Raw genomic sequence first — 20000 nt, forward strand, 5'->3', positions numbered from 1 at the left:
CAACTGGCAACTCCATGAAGTAGCGGCTATTGCCCCTGTGGCAAAATCCTGAGATGTACGCTAGTATTGCACCAGCCCCGGTGTTTTTGCCATGCCCCTAGGTTAGGTTAGGTTAGGTTAGGTTAAATTAGGACTTTACAAAAATTTGAATGTGGGAAACTTAATGAGATTATTTTTAAGAAAATTCTATGGTTAGTTTTTAAGATATGGCGTCCCGCTTTTTTTCAGGGAAAGTTCACGATACTCGGTTATGTTTCGGGACAGTGCAACCCCGGTGTAGAGCAGACACGAAGTCGTTGGCAACGCTTCCTGTGGAACTGTAGTCGCTAAACTGTGAAGGAACATTTGTCAAATGAGAGTAAAGATAATTGGGGAAATTTTTCTAAGCATAACCCTTAATACACTAAAGTTTGAATCACTATATTCTCATAACTAATGTAATAAAAATTTTGCTATCGTAACGTTGCTATACGTTTTTCCCCTCTCTCTCTCTCTCTCTCTCTCTCTCTCTCTCTCTCTCTCTGCATAACCTTTTTGGAATCAATGTATTCCTTTCTTCCATTGCTAGGTTGACCCCTTTCGGTAAGTCATTCCTTTGATAGTTAGTTCTTGTTGCTACTGAATCAGTTTCTTTGGATATGCCATTGTAATATTGATATTGGTGTCATATTGATATCAAATTGAGGGAAATAATCCATGCGATGATAAGACAGTACACTGATGATGAAACACCTTCATTACGACACGAATATATCACTGGCGTCATGTTGTGTGAACATTTGTGGTTGTCAGAGGCTTTGGAGGGTCAGTTTTAAATCACCTTGAGCAGCCTTTTCGTAATTGTGACTTTTACATCGCTTTGCGTTACTGTCATTCTAATTAACTCTTCTGTTTAAGGTTTTCTGACAGAGCTCAAGCAGTAAATTAATAAACTGTATTCATTCGGTGTTAACACAAAGTCATATATATAGAAGTATCATTGTAGGTTAAAATCAGCGCATTGAGGTAAATGAATACACTGTATTTTTTCATTTTTCACACGAGCAAATACATAGTCAACCAATTATATACATAACTACATACATACCTATGTATTATATGTATTATACACACACACACACACACACACACACACACACACACATATATATATATATATATATATATATATATATATATATATATATATATATATATATATATTATATATACACACACATTTACATATAGTTATTTTTCAAATGATCTTTCTGTTAGTCAGGTGACGCTATACGTTTTATGACCCTATGAATTGGTCACTAAAGTGCCCAAATCGTTCATTGATATTGATTTCGGGCTGCTAAAGTAGCAAACTAAAATTGCTGGTTCTCCATATTTGCAATTTTTTTTTTTAGAGACATTAACTTCTTGGGTTCTACGCCGCACCAGAAGTTGCCTCTGCAAACGTGTTTTTAATATTTTTCTTACAAAGGCCTTAATTTACGGGTTTTTACATCACGCCAGGGGTTGACTTTGCAACTTTTTTTTTTATTTACAAAGGCATTAACTTGCGAGGTTTTAAGCCACGCCAGAGGTTGCCTGTGTAGATTTTTTTTTATTTTTCTTACAAAGGCAGTAACTTACGGGGTTTTACGCCGCTCCAGAGGTTGCCTTTGCAAGTTTTTTTTTTTTATTTATAAAGGCATTAACTTATGGGGTTTTAAGCCACGCCAGAGGTTGCCTTTGCAAGTTTTTTTTTTATTTACAAAGTCATTAACTTACTGGGTTTTAAGCCACGCCAGAGGTTGCCTTTGCAAGTTTTTTTTATTTACAAAGGCATTAACTTACGAGGTTTTAAGCCACGCCAGAGGTTGCCTTTGCAAGTTTTTTTATTTACAAAGGCATTAACTTACGGGGTTTTACTCCGCGCCAGAGGTTGCCTTTGCAAGTTTGTTTTATTTACAAAGGCATTAACTTACGAGGTTTTAAGCCACGCCAGAGGTTGCCTTTGCAAGTTTTTTTTATTTACAAAGGCATTAACTTAGTGGGTTTTAAGCCACGCCAGAGGTTGCCTTTGCAAGTTTTTTTTATTTACAAAGGCATTAACTTAGTGGGTTTTAAGCCCGCGCCAGAGGTTGCAAGTTTTTTTATTTACAAAGCATTAACTTACGAGGGTTTTAAAGTTTTTTTTTTTTTTATTTACAAAGGCATTAACTTAGTGGGTTTTAAGCCACGCCAGAGGTTGCCTTTGCAAGTTTTTTTTATTTACAAAGGCATTAACTTAGTGGGTTTTAAGCCACGCCAGAGGTTGCCTTTGCAAGTTTTTTTTTTTTTACAAAGGCATTAACTTAGTGGGTTTTAAGCCGCGCCAGAGGTTGCCTTTGCAAGTTTTTTTTTTTTTATTTACAAAGGCATTAACTTAGTGGGTTTTAAGCCGCGCCAGAGGTTGCCTTTGCAAGTTTTTTTTATTTACAAAGGCATTAACTTAGTGGGTTTTAAGCCGCGCCAGAGGTTGCCTTTGCAAGTTTTTTTTTTTTTATTTACAAAGGCATTAACTTAGTGGGTTTTAAGCCGCGCCAGAGGTTGCCTTTTGCAAGTTTTTTTTTTTTTACAAAGGCATTAACTTTACGGGTTTTAAGCCACGCCAGAGGTTGCCTTTGCAAGTTTTTTTTTTTTTAAACCACGCCTGAGTTTTTTTTTTTTAACTTTTTTTACCAAGAGGTTGCCTTAATTTACAAAGGCATTAACTTACGTTTTTAAGCCACGCCAGAGGTTGCCTTTGCAAGTTTTTTTTTTTATTTACAAAGGCATTAACTTACGGGGTTTTAAGCCACGCCAGAGGTTGCCTTTGCAAGTTTTTTTTTTTTATTTACAAAGGCATTAACTTAGTGGGTTTTAAGCCGCGCCAGAGGTTGCCTTTGCAAGTTTTTTTATTTACAAAGGCATTAACTTACGGGGTTTTAAGCCACGCCAGAGGTTGCCTTTGCAAGTTTTTTTTTTATTTACAAAGGCATTAACTTACGAGGTTTTAAGCCACGCCAGAGGTTGCCTTTGCAAGTTTTTTTTTATTTACAAAGGCATTAACTTAGTGGGTTTTAAGTTTTTTGTTTTTATTTACAAAGGCCGCGCCAGAGGTTGCCTTTGCAAGTTTTTTTTTTACAAAGGCATTAACTTAGTGGGTTTTAAGCCACGCCAGAGGTTGCCTTTTGCAAGTTTTTTTTTTTTTTTTTTACAAAGGCATTAACTTACGAGGTTTTAAGCCACGCCAGAGGTTGCCTTTGCAAGTTTTTTTTATTTACAAAGGCATTAACTTACGGGGTTTTAAGCCACGCCAGAGGTTGCCTTTGCAAGTTTTTTTTTATTTACAAAGGCATTAACTTACGGGGTTTTACTCCGCGCCAGAGGTTGCCTTTGTGAGCTGACTCTTCGCTAATTCTCTTCCGTTTTCTTCATTGTCCGATCTTAGTTCCTCGATCGTCCTCAGTACCTCTCCTTCCCTCCTATGTTGTCTATTATGGAGTTCCTGTATCTTCCTATTCTCAAACTCTTCTTTCTCTTTTCTAAGAGAGTTCTTTTTAAGCTGATCAAGGTTTTTGCAAGTTTTCTTATTTACAGTTCCAACGGAACCCGCCAGAGTGCCTTTGAACTTTAACTTCTAAAGAATGCTCCCTCTCCAGAAGGAGTAGTTCTTTCTCCCTTTTGAATGCCTCTCTTTAAAGAATGCTCCCTCTCCAGAAGGAGTAGTTCTTTCTCCCTTTTGAATGCCTCTCTTTCGTGATCAAGCTTCGTTCTTACATCCTCTTACATTTGGGTTTCAATTTCATTCCCTCGGACTGTGTCGAGGACATGTATCTGACCGCCTGATACGCTTCAAGGATCAAATCTTCTCTGCGAGTCCAGAGGACTTTCTTCTGTTGTTAAAACTTACGGGGTTTTAACCACGGCAGAGTTGCAAGCAGGGCCTGTTTCCGCCAATAGAAACAGGCCCTGCTTTGCACTGAAATATATGACCAGTAACACCAAACAGCTTAAAACTTTAATTCCTCATTGTTACCTTGTACTCAGTGCGTTTCTTAAGCCTAGTTTTGAAATAAGACATCGTCTCTGGGGCTTCCGAAGGCTTCAAGACGGTCTCCAGGTTCTGCAGCTTTTGGCTTTGTTGCACAGTACTAAAGTACAACGCTAACTGCAGAAGAAACCGGATTTGGTCCTTACTGGAGACGACTGGCTTTGGAAACCTCTTCGGGGGAAGCCCACATACTAAGAGATCACTCTCACATTCCCTGGAGGGAAGCGGGTCCGACAGCGAGTCCTTCTTCAGATCTGTTAGTCGATCTTTTGGGATGAAGTTGCCAGCGCTAAGTTACATCATCCACAGCTATTTCATATATATATATATATATATACATATATATATATATATATATATATATATATATATATATATATATATATATATATAATATATTTATATATATATAATGTTATGGAAAGCGTTGTCCTCATTCCGTTTAATTATACTGAGAATTTATTCAGGTTCTTCAAACCGTAAGGTGTTGTTCCTAGCTTTAATTTCCATATTTTATTACGGGTAATTACTTTTGCAAGTTCGTCTCGGCAGCTTATCGTCAGGTTTTATGTTGTCTTCAGAGTTTTTCGGCTTCATGGAACGCTTATCAAGGTATGAAATTCATTATTTTTAGGAAATTAGTCGTATTGTTCATGAGTTTATTTTGGAAAATTATCTTCCAAATTAGAGATATTTCCTAGAGATATTTTCTCTTTGGTCGGTGATCACATTTTAATTATATTATATATATATATATATATATATATATATATATATATATATATATATATATATATATATATATATATATATATATCATATATATATATATACGTGTGTATGTTCTGTACAGTCACTGGTTTCTCGCAACTCCCAACACCCCTTTTTAAAATGAAAAAATCAGAGCAATGTTATAAAAACGGAAAATAGGCAAAGTTTTTGTTTGATTACCTTTTATTCAATATTTTGACATTTCTCCATTATTTTCAAGTACAATCGTGCGACAAAAGTCCGTTCCTTGGCCATCAGAAGTGAACGCGAATCCGGTGACTATGAAACACCCCTGAAGCAGTTGAACAAGTATATAACCAATGGAAGACCCAACAGATGTCGCACCGTGAGGGCATTGGGAACATAAGAAGATCTGGAGTGGGAAGCAGCTGTTTTTCTTGAGCATAGAATAAAGTTCCTATATTTCAGTACCGTTAAGAAAGTGAACGCAAAGTTTTTGTTGTTGACAATATTGAGTCTGAGTGTAAAATGTGCAGTTAAGAAAATATGCGAAGTAAATCTGAGAAGAAAAGTGCTTGGAAGTCAGTATTCATGAATTAGTATTTCCTTTAGGTTATTATATATTATCAACAGACAAGACTGTCCACAAGATCGATACAAAACATTTCAGCTTCCAGTGTTTACGGTTTATAAGATACGATCATCTGTAGGGATGTACTAAGTCATGAAAACTGACTTCCTAAGCAAAACCCTTACGATCACTTTCTAACGATATTAGAATATGGAGACTTTACTGTATGCTCAAGAAAATACCCACTCCTCCCATTTTCCCACATGCCCTTTGCACTGTGCAACATCTGTTGGGTCTTCCATTTGTTACTTGTTCAACAGCTTCGTGTTTCATAGTCCCCTGGATTCGTGTTCACTCTCTGGATGGTTCAAGAACGGACTTTTGTGCAATAGTACTTAAAAATAATGGAGAAATGTCAAAATATTGAATCAAGTTAATGAAACAAAAACTTTGCCTATTATTTTCCGTTTTTATAACATTGCTCTAATTTTTGTTCATTTAAAGGGGGTGTTCGGATTTTTTTGCAGTGACTATATATATATGCATGTATGTATGTATATGTATCTGTATACGTAAATGTATATATATAACATATATGTATGTATGTAGTTGTGTATATAATTGGTTGACACTGTATTTGACTTGTGTCAAGAATGAAAAAATACAGTGTTCATTTACCTCACTACGCTGATTTTTAACCTACAGTGATACTTCTGTTTATCTTACTTTGTGTCAAGAGCGAATGAATACAATTTATTAATTTACTACGCGAGTTCTGTAAGAAAACCTTTAATACAAGTGTTAATTAAAATAGAAAGAATGTTGAAATTAACGGGTGCGGAACTGTATTCCCCACAGTAATACGTCATGACAGTAACACAAAGCGATGTAAAAGTTACAATTACGAAAAGGCTGCTGAAGGAGATTTACAATTGACCCTCCTAAGCCTCTGACATCCACAAATATTCACACACATGACGCCGGTGATATATTCGTGTCGTAATGAAGGTCTGCAGGGGCTAGATCATCAGAGACTGTGTTTCATCATCAATGTATTGTCTTATCATCGCATGAATTACTTCCCCCAATTTGATATCAATATGACACCAATATCAGTATGACAGTGGCATACTCAAATAAACTGATTCACTAGCAACAAGAACTAAACTATCAAAGGAATGACTTACCGAAAGGGGTCAACCGAGCAAGGATGTGAGGAATACACTTATTCCAAAAAAAGTTATGCACAGAGAGAGAGAGAGAGAGAGAGAGAGAGAGAGAGAGAGAGAGAAGCGAAAAAAGTATAGCCACGTCATGATAGAAAGGTTTTTATTACTTTATACTTATGAGAATATAGTGTTTCCAACAGTGAGTGTATTATACGTTCTTCTTCTTCTTCGTTTTAACGTACTTTTTCCCATTTTATATATGGGGTATGCACGATGCCTTCTTTTGAAGGACTTTGATTTGGCGGTGGGGTAGGCCGTAGCCTCGATCGGCTGCCCTGCCTGACATCGCTTAGACCCGGTAACGAATGTGTACATGTATTGTACCAAATCCCCAGCCCCCTTTCTCCCAGCAGCGAGGAGAACTAGGTGGTTAGGTCGACAGTTCGAGACTTGTGAGGTGTTTATGTTTTTAGAAGATGTTGGAGTGGCTTTGTTTATGTGTGTATTAGTCTGTAACACCCATTTGCTTTCAGCAAACCTATCCGTTGATTACATACGTAATCCCGGGGTGTCTACACGGATAGCAAAGTGTCCGCCTTCTCTGACTGGTCGACTGCGGGATTGAACCCGCGCCACAGACCTCTTATGAAGTCTGAGGCTGCTGCTCTACCAACCGAGCGATCGAGGCTCCAGTGTATTATGCGTTATGCATAGAAAAAGTTTCTCATTTATCATTACTCTCATTTGAAAACGTTCTTTGATGTTTAGCAACTTCAGTTCCACTGGCAGCGTTGCCAACACCGTGTTTGCTTTAAACCGGGCATTAGCCGCTGCTTCGTGGATTTGCCAGTTGTCTCCTTTTTTCCTCGACTCACCGCGAAGTGTACCGAAATAGATGACTAGAACTGCAGTACATTAATCCTGGGCACTGGTGAATGAGGACGGTTGGTAGTACTCGCTTGAGAGTGCGGCTTTAAATAACATCGGAAATCAAGTTTCCAGTTTCCTGATAGTTTCACTTTCTCATTATAACTGACGGTGGGGGATTTCATTCTTCCTTTTGCAACGGTGGTTTATTAAAAAAAAGTTACGCCTCACTCCATTTCACGGTGTGGCCAATATCCCTCGTATGTACAAAAATCCTCATGCTCTGAACTATATGGTACAGATCGTTTTTGTTTTTGTAATTTACCCACATTTTTATCTATTTATTTATTAATTTGTTCATTTATTTTTTCCTTTTCTAACAATTGATTTCTTCTTTCTGTGTTTCTTATTACCTTCTGTTAATTCTTTAAAATAAACACCATATTCTTTGGAAACTTGAATTTCAAGTCAATGGCCCCTGCGGGGTTGTTCCATATGAATAGGGTTCATCTTCTGGAAGATAATAAAAATAATGTTCATCTTTGTGAGGTGGATTTACTTCACTTCTGTGTTCTTTTCCTTGTGTTCTGTTTTGTATAAGGAAATCCACGCTTACTGGTACACTGTCCCCTGACTTGATATAGTTTCATAATCTTTTTGCTAAGTGAAAGAAAAAGGAATTTGAAATTTTATGGAACATTATTTTGTTAGTTTTCAGGTGCATATTTAGATTTTTTTTCACATTAAACCAGTTGTAATTTCCCCCACCTAGGCAGTTTTTCTTCATCTTTTGATAAAGAAAAAGTGAAAAATAAAAACGTAAACTCAGAATAAAACAAAATGTAACTTTCTTAACTCTAATGCGCACATCTTTCTTTCCAGCAAACTCCCTTCTTCTAGAATCCGGATCAATTGATCCGGAAAACCTCCGGTGTTTTATCATTTTTCCTCACCACTGGCTTTCCTTTCTTATTTCAGATCATGAGCTCAGGCGAAAGGAGTTTTCAGAGAGAGAGAGAGAGAGAGAGAGAGAGAGAGAGAGAGAGAGAGAGAGAGAGAGAGAGAGAGAGAGAGAGAGAGAGATATTCTTGTCAGGGAGTCTCACAATACATCACAGTGGGACTTTGTTCTTGGACATTTTGTTTAGATGTTGCTTGAACTTTTTACCCCCCAGCGTGGCCTTTTTTCTTTTTTATTTTTTACTAAGACGCTTGACTGATTTTTTTTCATTTGTTTTATATTGTACGAACGAAACAGTATTGTTAGACAGGTATTTGGACGTTTTCTCGAGCATCTAGGACTTTTCGCTTCAGTTTAGACTATTCCTTGGACTTATGCAAGTCTCTTGTTTACACTTTGTGTTTAGACTTCATTTTGGACCTTGCCCCAGACTTGAGACTTATTACTTAGACTTTTAACCAGGGGTTCTTAATTTTTCCTACTTTTATGAGGGATTTTTACCTGGAATTCTTAAACGTTTTGAAGTTTTCGTTTGAACTTTTCTCTCGGATTATTTTATTGGGACTTTTCTTAGGCGATTCACAAGAACTTCTTAATTGATTTTTTTCCCTGCGATTTCTTGAACTACTTACCTGAACTTCATAAATTATTTGTACAATTTGAGTAGATTTTTCGTAAACGTTATAGCCTGACGTTTTTAACATTTCAGGCTGTGTCTGAACTCCTGCCTGGGCTCATCCTGGATGCAACACTTCACATTGGGATCAAGGTAAGTAGAGATCCTAGAGACCCTATTTACGTTGCTATTATATCATGCACCTTTGGTATTTATTGTGTATTATATACAAGTCGTAGTGTACTACTCCATAAGTAAATGAATCGTTTTGTGTATCGTGAGATGTCGTCCTCAAATTATTTAGAAAAAAATACCTCCAATAATAGCTTTTTAGCTCTGCAAAATACTCGTACGTACGTCTTCGAGGATGTAAATCAATAGGTCTTTTTCTTTTTTAGCTTATTTAGTAAAAGCAAATGCCACGAATAAAAAATGGAACAACGGAGTGGTTGCTAGGCCTTTCGACATACGGTCCTTTACTAGCAGACTGATGAAAAATATAAAAGTAAATTTACAAGAGAGCTCGCGGTAGGTTTTCTGATCAAGTTTTCTCCCGTGTATGTATGTATATATGTATGAATGTATGTATGTTCGGCGTAGACCTTACACATTCAGCCCCCAAGAACCGATGGATGAATTAAAAAAAAAAAACTTTTCACAAAGCATCGTTCGGTAAAGGGTTTTTAAATTTATTCATACAGGAGGCCACGCCCCATTCTAGGCTGAGCTATTTAAGCAATAGTAAAAACTGGCTGAATTCATTTAAAAACCTCTAGAATTATTGGGCTGATGACAGTTCTTAGGCGAAATCTTACTTGTGTAGGGGCCGCGTTAGAGGTCCAAAGTGTACCATAGGAATTTGAAAGGGAAAGTGATTTTTAAATCTCCCAAAGAATAACAGGTCTAAAATTTCTTAAATTAATACGCACTTTTCCCTCTTTAAAATAGATTCAAGTTTGTAGAAGCCATGACTCCCAATACAGAACGAGGCTACATGTGACCAGAATTCTACTTAGTAACATGTTGGAATATTTGGTTGCAAATTTTCTCATAACTCTCTTGTAATAAATTGGGGAGTAGGTAAAAAAAAAAAGTTTGTTAAGCAGTGTGATGTTAAGAAAGGTACTTACAAGAGTGATATTGCCATGAATGATGTTGGGAAATGTATTATTATTTCATTTACTAATTTTGCTTTTATCCTTGAATTTTGTGTAGAATCGTTTGGAAAAATCATAAGTGATTCATTCATTCTTTAGTTAATTTATTTAAAAATCTAACTTTAACATCAAGAAATCATTTAATTATTTGTACGTATCTTAAATGAATTCGTGTAATCAACAAGTCTTTTAAAAAGGAAAACTGAAATTCCTGAATTCATTGTCCCGACCAAAATTTTTCCATATCAGACGATATCAGACGAACTAACATGTGAGAACAGATGCCAGACATAGAAAATTAAATGAAGGAAAACATGTGTATTCGCAGGTAAAGGATTTCATTTAAAATACTATGCTTAATAGAAGTAGGCTATGTAACTTTATAGGAAAAGAGCCTTGCGTTCTCTACCCCCCTTTTTAGTAGATTCAGGTGGTATACGACAGTTTTACTGCCCCGTTTAACGTAGGAAGCGACTCCCAAAAACGTTTTGATGCTACCGGCCCTCCTCATAACTTTGCTAGACGTCTATAATCCAGGATATTGCTTGGCGCTCTCCTTGATACTTTTATGGTATGTATGTGTGTGTGTATATAATACATTTATATATATATATATATATATATTATAAATATATATATGTAAATATATATATATATATATATATATATATATATATATATATATATATATATATATATATATATATATATATATATATATATATATATATATATATTTACAGAGAGAGAGAGAGAGAGAGAGAGAGAGAGAGAGAGAGAGAGAGAGAGAGAGAGAAATGGCTAAAATCTAATATTGTTGTTAACTGTTGCTGCCATTATTCTTGAAATAGAATACATAACATCTTGCACAGTTCTGTGTCTCTGTCTTCAGTCTCTTCTTATATGAGAGAGAGAGAGAGAGAGAGAGAAGAGGGGGCGTCGTAAGGGAAATGGATACACCGAGAGCGCATGTCCCATTAGCAAGTACATTTGCAAGATTTGCACTAATTGAAACACATGTACCGGGTCACGGCAGGCCCTTTCAGAATGGATAACACTACCATTGTGGTTCTTAGTGCTGGGCGAATTCTGTTGTTATTATTGTTATTATTATTATTATTATTATTATTATTATTATTATTATTATTATTATTATTATTATATTATTATGATTAACACAATGTAACACATGTTTTGTTTATTTGTATTTTTTGGTGTTTATATATGTATATTTTATGCCACTGAATTAAAAAATCACATTCGTTTTGATGTAATGTCGATGGTTTTTAATTTATTCTTAATTTCATATTTTCTCGTTCTATACCCAACTTTTCTCTACAGCAGTATGTTGGTTCAACCTATTCTAATATTCTAAGGATAATTTCATGTCTTGAAAGGTATTTAGGAAGTACAATATTAGTTAGAACAAAAAGAAACAATACAATTCTGCACTTTAAATGCTTTGATAACTCTTTTCTTAAGATCAGAAGTGCTTTGACGATCGAGATTTTCTAGAGTGCATACTTTCATCTTTCCTGACTAGAGACCATATATGATCTCCCATCATAGCAGTATCCCATCATCCTTGATACTGAGGCTCTGAAGTCGTTCTTGGTACGAAAGCTTCCTCCATTTTTTGGCTGCTGCTACTTGCTGGCTCTTCAGATGAAATAGCCATTGCACTTTCCATCTGAAAGGAAAGAAATAACTACATACAGCAACTTAAACAAAGACTTGAACAACGTTAGTATTCCATACATCTTTAGGAAAATGAATGCATAGCTAGTAAGTACTTAATGTTCAAGTTAATTAAAAGTAAGACTTTTGGAGAGTATGATAAGTATACTTGCATTTTGTGGTGGTTGTGGTACTGGTAAGGTGCCATCATGTGGGACAGGGGCTCTAGATGATGGGATGTCTGGATACTGCAGAGCTTGTCTTCCTTTCACTTTTCTGTACTTTGTCACATCAGTCATCAGAAGTAACAATCATCGTGATGGTTCTCTGGCTCTCTCCATACTCTGGGAACGGCAAAAGGCATTGTCCTTCCTGTACCCCTTAACCATCCTTCTAGAGTAGATCGGCAGCTTCCACATATCACATGAGGGGTCCATGGTTTGTCCTGGTCACCCATGGGCATTCCGAAATAGAGTCTGTACGCTATCCACAATTTGGCACCTTTCACGATCTTATGTAATACCTGTTTTTTACCAATATAATAACCACACACACAGCAAAATGAATCTGGAGAATTTGTACACCCTCTAGTGGCCATCCTGAAGATAGCAGAACTTAGTAATTGATTTATCTCAAAGAGAAAATTAGATGTTCACTGGGTAGCAGAGCATATAACAGTTCCGAATATATATAACATAGAAAGACGATATATTTCTATAACGGTCGATGATACAGAAAAAATAATTACATTTTTGGAATCAGCAGAGAAAAGTGATTAATAAACAGTAACAAAAATAAAATAAACAAAACTTTTGTAAAAAATTGTTACGTTGTTATTCATAAAAATCTCGTAATAGCATGAGTCACTAAAATGGTGAAGAAATTCACAGTGGTGCAAGTGTAAATTTACATTAGAAATATATAAATTATATACAAACGAGAGCTTTCGAGAACCCGTTCGATTCTTCTTCTTTGGGAAGAAGACTCGAGCAGGTTCTCGAAAGCTCGCGTTTTTATATTTATTTCTAATATATATTTACACTTACACCACTGTGGATTTCCTCACCATTATTATTATTGTTAATTATCTTTAAAGGTTCCGAAATGGGGATTTTCAGTCATAGTAGAAACATATTTAAAGATCCAGAGAGAGAAAAGTACAAGATTAACTTAATCCTTAAACAGACAGACAGACAGACAGACAGACCTCGACTCTTGCAGCGTATTACGCCAGAAAGAATCCTCGGAGGAGAAACCCCGCAATATTAAACTGATGTTATAAATTTATTAAAATCTTCGTCTTAATCTTTTCTTCCAAGATTAAATTTCCTCTCTCGTCGATGTCGAACATCTTGCGTGGGTTGGATAGACCGTCAGAGAGGATAGGTGAAGGAGAGAGAGAGAGAGAGAGAGAGAGAGAGAGAGAGGGATAGGTTAGGGGTCAATTCTCGTCTAGGCAGACTTCATTACTCTGCCGATCGGATGTTTATTTGCTGTAGTTGGAGGCTCGCTCTCTCTCTCTCTCTCTCTCTCTCTCTCTCTCTCTCTCTCTCTCTCTCTCTCTGTTCTTCTAGTCCTTTTTAATCCTTAATTGTACGTTCACATCAGTGAATGCTTCCCATTTCCATTAATGGGAACTAATGTTTCTGCAAGATGATTACACGTGCAAATCTTTCCATATATATATATATATATATATATATATATATATATATATATATATATATATATATATATATATATATATGTGTATATATATGTGTATGTGTGTGTGTGTGTGTGTGTGTGTGTGTGTGTGTACTTATGGATGTTTATTTATATTCAAATGTATTGGAATTGTTACATAGGAGAAAATATGTAAAGATATACCGGGTATTTCGAAATTAGAGCCCCCACAGAACAAATGGGAAGTTATTAAGTTTTCTGCTATAGCCTGTCTCCAAGTACATTATTTTAAGTTTCTATTAAGCTATTTTTCATTTTGCATTTCTTGTATTTCCAGACTGAGTGACGGAGTTAGATACAGCCATGGCTAACGACTCGGAGGAAATCAGATGGATTGACCGAATCCGGGCTACAACCTTCAGAGAGGCCAGGAAAGCTGGCGCATCCTTCATTTCACGTTCGTGGATAGTTAAATACATTAAAAGAGATGAATTTGTTAAAAAAGAAAGTGGAACAAAAATCCATATGACTGTCATCACAAAAAGAGTGAGAATCTTGGAAGGCCTGAAGTCCTTTCTCAGGAGTCAAAAGACATCATAGCTGAGGCAGTGGGTAGACCAAGAAAGTCTTTACGTAAATTGGCGCTTGAACTAGAAACAAAAAAGGGAAAGAAGAGAAGTTATAGTGCTGTAAATCGGGAGTTGAAAAAATCTGGTATCAAGCCATTTCATGTTATCAGCCAGCCTAACATCACTCAGCAACAGAGAGAATACCCTGCATGGGTTTGTGGTTCATTTCTTAAAGATTGGGATGAAGCTGACTTTCTCCATGTTGCTGCATCAGATGAATTCTTCATTTACAGTGTCAGGAAGCCAAATCATAAAAATAACATAATTTGAGCTGCAAAGTTGGATGATATCAGCGATGACGTTCGCTATCACCAAGGTGTGAAATTTCCTGAATGTTTGGGAAGTTTTCTCTGTTTCACAGCCAAACGGTTAATGTGGATCATCAAAGAAAAAGGACAGTCATGGAATGGCGAATACTTCAGAGAAACTGTGCTTACTGGTGGAGTGTTTCCTTTCCTCAAAGATCCTGAAAATGTGTTATCTGTTGAAGAAGTCATATTTTTGCATGATAAGGCACCATGGTTCAAGGCTCTTCAGACACAGGAGCTGCTTCGAAACAGTGGTATCGATTTCTTCTCGTCAAGTGAATTTCGAGGTAGCTCCCCTGACCTTAATGTGTGTGAAAACATTGGTAGTATCTTAAAGGATCGTGTTGAAGCGCACACAGTGAACAATGATGGTGCACCAAGCCTGGACGACCCACGAAGAGAGGTGACCGAAGTGCTCAGGGAAATGGAGTTTGAGTCTCAGCTTTTTTGCGATTTGCTGAAATCATACCACTCAAGAATGCAGGCTGTGGTACAGGCAGATGGAGGCCACACAAAATATTAAATACTCAGAGAGAAACTTAAATAAATACCTGTTCTGAATTACTTTTGTTTTTGTCCATATCAATTTTAGTTTATGTTGTAGAGGGGGGAGGGTGTAGCTCTAATTTCGAAACACCCTGTATACAGATGTATTTATATAACAAACATGTTCATCCCTCTACCAAGAACCGAAAATCAAAAGAAGTAACAGATTCTGGTGAATGTTTACTTTTCCCAACAGGAAGTTGATGAACTGAGATTAAAGCATTATTAAGATACGCTGCTTAAATGCTTGTGTATGTATGTGTGTACAGTTTGCATGTTTATGTATATACATATACAGGGTGTAACACGAGTTTATGCGAATATATCTGGAAATGAAAGAAAAAGTAATTTTGAGCAGAAAATGTTCTATAAAGATATGTATTTTAAGGCTTCCTTTGCCAGTGGGGTGAATTTTTAAAATAACTGTTCGTCATGAACACTGCTCTCAGGTGAGGAAGGTGGTATCCAGGATGATGGAGTAGTCTGGGATGTTGGGAGAAGGGGGATGGTGCAAGGCTAATATAGCAGTTATCTGATCTGTTCACTAGTCACTCTCAAGAGTCTCGCTTTTCCAAAATCCAAGATAAGCAGGCATGTCTGCCAGGTTACAAGTCTCAGATTCCTGTTTCATTTTGAGAGCAAGAAACTGGAAACAATGCCTTACCGCTTTAGTAATGTGGAATACGATGTAAGGAGGACCACATAATTGGTCTGCAAGATCAAAAGACCTGACACCGTAGGATTATTATCTCTGGGTATACATGAAATGGCAAATTAACAACAAGCAGGAACTTCTGCAGAGAATAACGGAAGCTTCTAAACAGCACATCAAAAACAAGCCAGAAATTTTGAGAAAAGTACGAATTCCATATTGTAAAGAGCGGCATTATATATCAACGCCAGGGGTGGCCACTTTGAAGATTTAATGTGATAAAGATAATAAATGTTCTAAACTTACTTGAGCAGTAGTTCAGCTAACCAGTTTTAAGATTACATGGCGGTGAAATCCAAGAAAACAGGCCCAATCGATTCTCTCCTCCTTCAAAGCTAGTCCTATTCATGAGACACCGATCAAAGATTTGAAGGATATTATTAGAGATCTCTCCCTCTCCGTCATCAAAAACAAGTTAAAGAAAAAAATGCATCAGTGTGAGCACTTTCTCCGCCATCAAATAAAAAATAAGAATGAGAACATTACTGAAAATGCTCTTCCTTCCTTCCTGTCAAAGCTTCTAAAAGTAATTAAAAGTGGTAAAAAAGCTGACATTATTCAAAGTAAAGTATCCTTCCTCCCTGCTTTCCTTTGTCATCATGACTACTATTCCTGACTCCTGATTCAACAATTTAGTGATGAGGAGGCGTCAGGACAGAGTGCACTAGAATTCAACGACCACAATAAATGTTTCCATGCAACATTTACTATACTTTCTTAACACGTAAAGCCATACATAACTGCTGTAAGCTAATCATTAACAGCAGATTACAAGAAGTTTGTTGACAGGTGATGTACTTGTTGGCGGGATTAACGTTACGTTGTTCAATAACTTGCAAAAAAAAAATCAAAATTGAATGACTGGTAGTACGCTTACCTCATTTGCTCCATCTCCCTCCCCTCTCCACATCCCAGGCTACTCCGACCTCTCGTAAACAACCTCATTCGCCTAGGAGCAGTGTTGATGATGATTGGTTATTTTAAAAATTCACCTCACCGACAAGCAAAACCCTAAAATGCATATTGTTATAGAACATTTTCTCTTCAGAATTACTCTTTCTTTAGGGTTCCTGAAATATTTGCATAAATTCGTGTTACACCCTGTATAGGCTATATATACTTATTTTTGTATGTATATAAGTATACCAACGTAGGACGTATTTATGCATATGTATATATATTGTATATATATACACATATACACATGTATATATTATATACACATTATGTACATATAAACATACTCATAAAACCAATTATACAGTACATATGAATAATCTTTCTTATGATATATATTATGCTGCCTGCGAAGGCTTCGTACGCCGAACACAACAAAGCTTTATATAAATTTATATCTGACAGTAAACTCATTATTATCTCGTCAGATATTTCACGATCTCGGTATGTTTGTGTAATCAAGCGTAATTAGACTCGTGTTGACTCTTCAGAAATCCATTAGTGTAAATTTAGGCAGCTCATTAAGACCCCCAACCGCCGGGAGTCTTGAAGTATGTAAATACACATTGTGATTCCTGTGTGATTAAGGACGGGCTAAAGAAGATATCCAGTTTACCTTTCACTCTGTTATGTTAAATACGGGCCTGATTTGGGAACCCGTGAAATGGTTATATCCTGGCGTTTATTTTCTTGTTAAACTCTCTCTCTCTCTCTCTCTCTCTCTCTCTCTCTCTCTCTCTCTCTCTCTCTCTCTCTCTCTCTCTCTTAGTTTATGTTCTTCCAAGTCTTGGGAAGATGGAGGCACAGAGGCGACCTTACTTTTATGAACGTATCGTAAATTGACTTATATCCTTGAGAGGTCTTATTCGTATTCCATAAATTTTTTAATACCTATGGATTTTCTGTTCATTTATTTAAATCGTTTATTCATTTATTTTTCGATCATATGTTTTTTTTTCTTGCCTAACAAAATATTCTTCGATATATTGCATATTATTTTTGCCAGATTATGAAGGAAAATGTTTTAGTGCTCAGAGGGGTTCAGTTTAATGAACCAAAAACCCTTTATAGGTTGGACGCCTAATAATACTTCGTGCTTTACAACGAAAATATTTCAGTATTAACCTCAGAGCATCCTGAAGTATGTTTTTTTTCCATCTCTCTAATATATATATATATATATATATATATATATATATATATATATATATATATATATATATATATATATATATATATATATATATATATATATATATATATATATATATAAATATATATAATATATATATATATAGATAGTGTGTGACTCTCTCTCTCTCTCTCTCTCTCTCTCTCTCTCTCTCTCTCTCTCTCTCTCTCTCTCTCTCTCTCTCTCCTCTCTCTTATCCCTCCGGCTCTTTTGAATAATCCCAAGTGCCAATATTAATCTCTGATCATAATGGCTTGTATGATGTTATCACATTTTCTTCCTGACGAGAAATTTTTGGAGGAGGAAAAAAAGGAATAAAATTTACTCTTACGAGAGGCTTTTGTTATCCTGCAGGAAATAATATTTATAATCATGCAATTACTCACAAATTTATGTTTTTGCTAAGAGCGGAGGCCAACTGAATAAGCAACATTTTTCCCTTTTCTGTTCTTGCGGCGAGGAAAATAAGAAAAAGACTAAAATAGGAAGCCAGGAAAATCAGAAATATGAAGAGAAATTCCGACCAGATATTTTTATAAGAGCCTTTACGTTTGCGCTTACACGTGCAGACATTGTAAATTATTTTTATGCTTATTTCAGTATCTACATATAAATTATATGCAATCCCAATTTCAAGGTGTCAGTTTCTCCTTGCCACCAATTAAGCCCAGTTTTTTCATATACTGTTAAAAGGTTTATAGTTGACTTTTCAGTTAGGTTATCTCCAATCTGTTGTAGCCTTTTAGTTCAATGTAAGAGAGAGAGAGAGAGAGAGAGAGAGAGAGAGAGAGAGAGAGAGAGAGAGAGAGGATGTAATGAATGATTTTACCCAGGTGGGTTAAGCAATACCTCGTCGAGGTTAATTATAAGACGGCATACATTTTAACGGAGTAATGATCGCACACATCCACCCCTTTTTTTATTTTTCCGTCACCAACTGCGACTAAGGTAGTCGACCAACAGTCAGGATCACAATCCAGTGCTCATGTCGAAAACATTAAAGATTTTTCAGTAAATGCATATCATTATAATATTTTTATATATAAATATATATATATATATATATATATATATATATATATATATATATATATATATATATATATATATATATATATATATATATATATATATGTGTGTGTGTGTGTGTGTGTGTGTCTGTATATGTATAGGTATATATATTGCTAAGAGAGTTAACACTCCCAAGGCAACTTGCCTTTCAAGAATAAAATAAAAGTTCATAATAAATAAACTTAATAACCTTCTGTTAATTAAGTTTGATGGCCGCAACACGCTGACAGCCGGTCGTGGAAAATTGCCCCTTTGATCTCATTCTGATTTCCCTTGTTGCTTTTAGTCCTCTATTGAGCTCCGTGACTACAATAAGCCTCTTATTCCAGACACTGACCTGAGCTCAGAGAATATGCCTGGCCACCTGAATGACCCAAGGCACGGATTAAGATGTCCGCGCCTCCTGCTTGACTTGAGGCACAAGTTAACCAGCCAGCCTTCACCAAAAGAGAAAGTCAGACGCATGAACTGCCCAGAATTCACCCATAGAGAAAGTTGGACTTACCCAGAAAGCATCTGGATGCCGGCCGGGCTCAAAAAAGCTGGCAATCCTAGGAGCTGGTTAATAGCTCCCCATCGCAGGACATCAACAGAGACCAGAACGCTGCCAAGCAAGTCACATCTCTGTGACTGCCTGCTCCTTCAGAGCCTATATACCTTATGAACAGTGCCATTGAAGTGTAATCCTCGGCACCCAGTTAACGTCTACTATTCGTTTTATGTGCTGCAGCAGGACCCTCACTGGCCTGCCTTATCCCTCCTTGTCTTCTGATTTTGTATTCTAAATACATGTAATTTGGTTATCCCGAGAGTTTCTCTCCAGAGTCCCTCTAAGTAGGGCCTTCAGCCTCTGTTCCTTCTGGCGTTATTTTACCCTCGTAGGTGACACAGTCAGATCAGCAACATCCTTGTGGTAAGTTTTCTTTCTCCCACTTTCAAACGTAAGAATATATATATATATATATATATATATATATATATATATATATATATATATATATATATATATATATATATATATATATGTATATATATGTATATAAATGTCCTTTTAATATCTACTTCGCTCTACCTGTCCTTTTATAATGTCCTCATATATGTTTTCATATAGTTACCCGAAGGG

The 20000-nt window shown here is 36.2% G+C and overlaps 1 long non-coding RNA gene across 1 annotated transcript in view; it reads left to right on the forward strand.

The window, feature by feature from the left end:
• LOC136834979 (uncharacterized) overlaps positions 1-20000 on the forward strand; it is a 442585-nt gene that overhangs the window by 115263 nt on the left and 307322 nt on the right. Inside the window, exon 2 of the long non-coding RNA XR_010851944.1 lies at positions 9057-9116. This is a non-coding gene — a long non-coding RNA (uncharacterized lncRNA). The remainder of the gene's footprint in view (positions 1-9056; positions 9117-20000) is intronic.

Source organism: Macrobrachium rosenbergii, chromosome 54 (assembly GCF_040412425.1).
Source record: "Macrobrachium rosenbergii isolate ZJJX-2024 chromosome 54, ASM4041242v1, whole genome shotgun sequence".
NCBI classification, from domain to species: Eukaryota; Metazoa; Arthropoda; class Malacostraca; order Decapoda; family Palaemonidae; genus Macrobrachium; species Macrobrachium rosenbergii.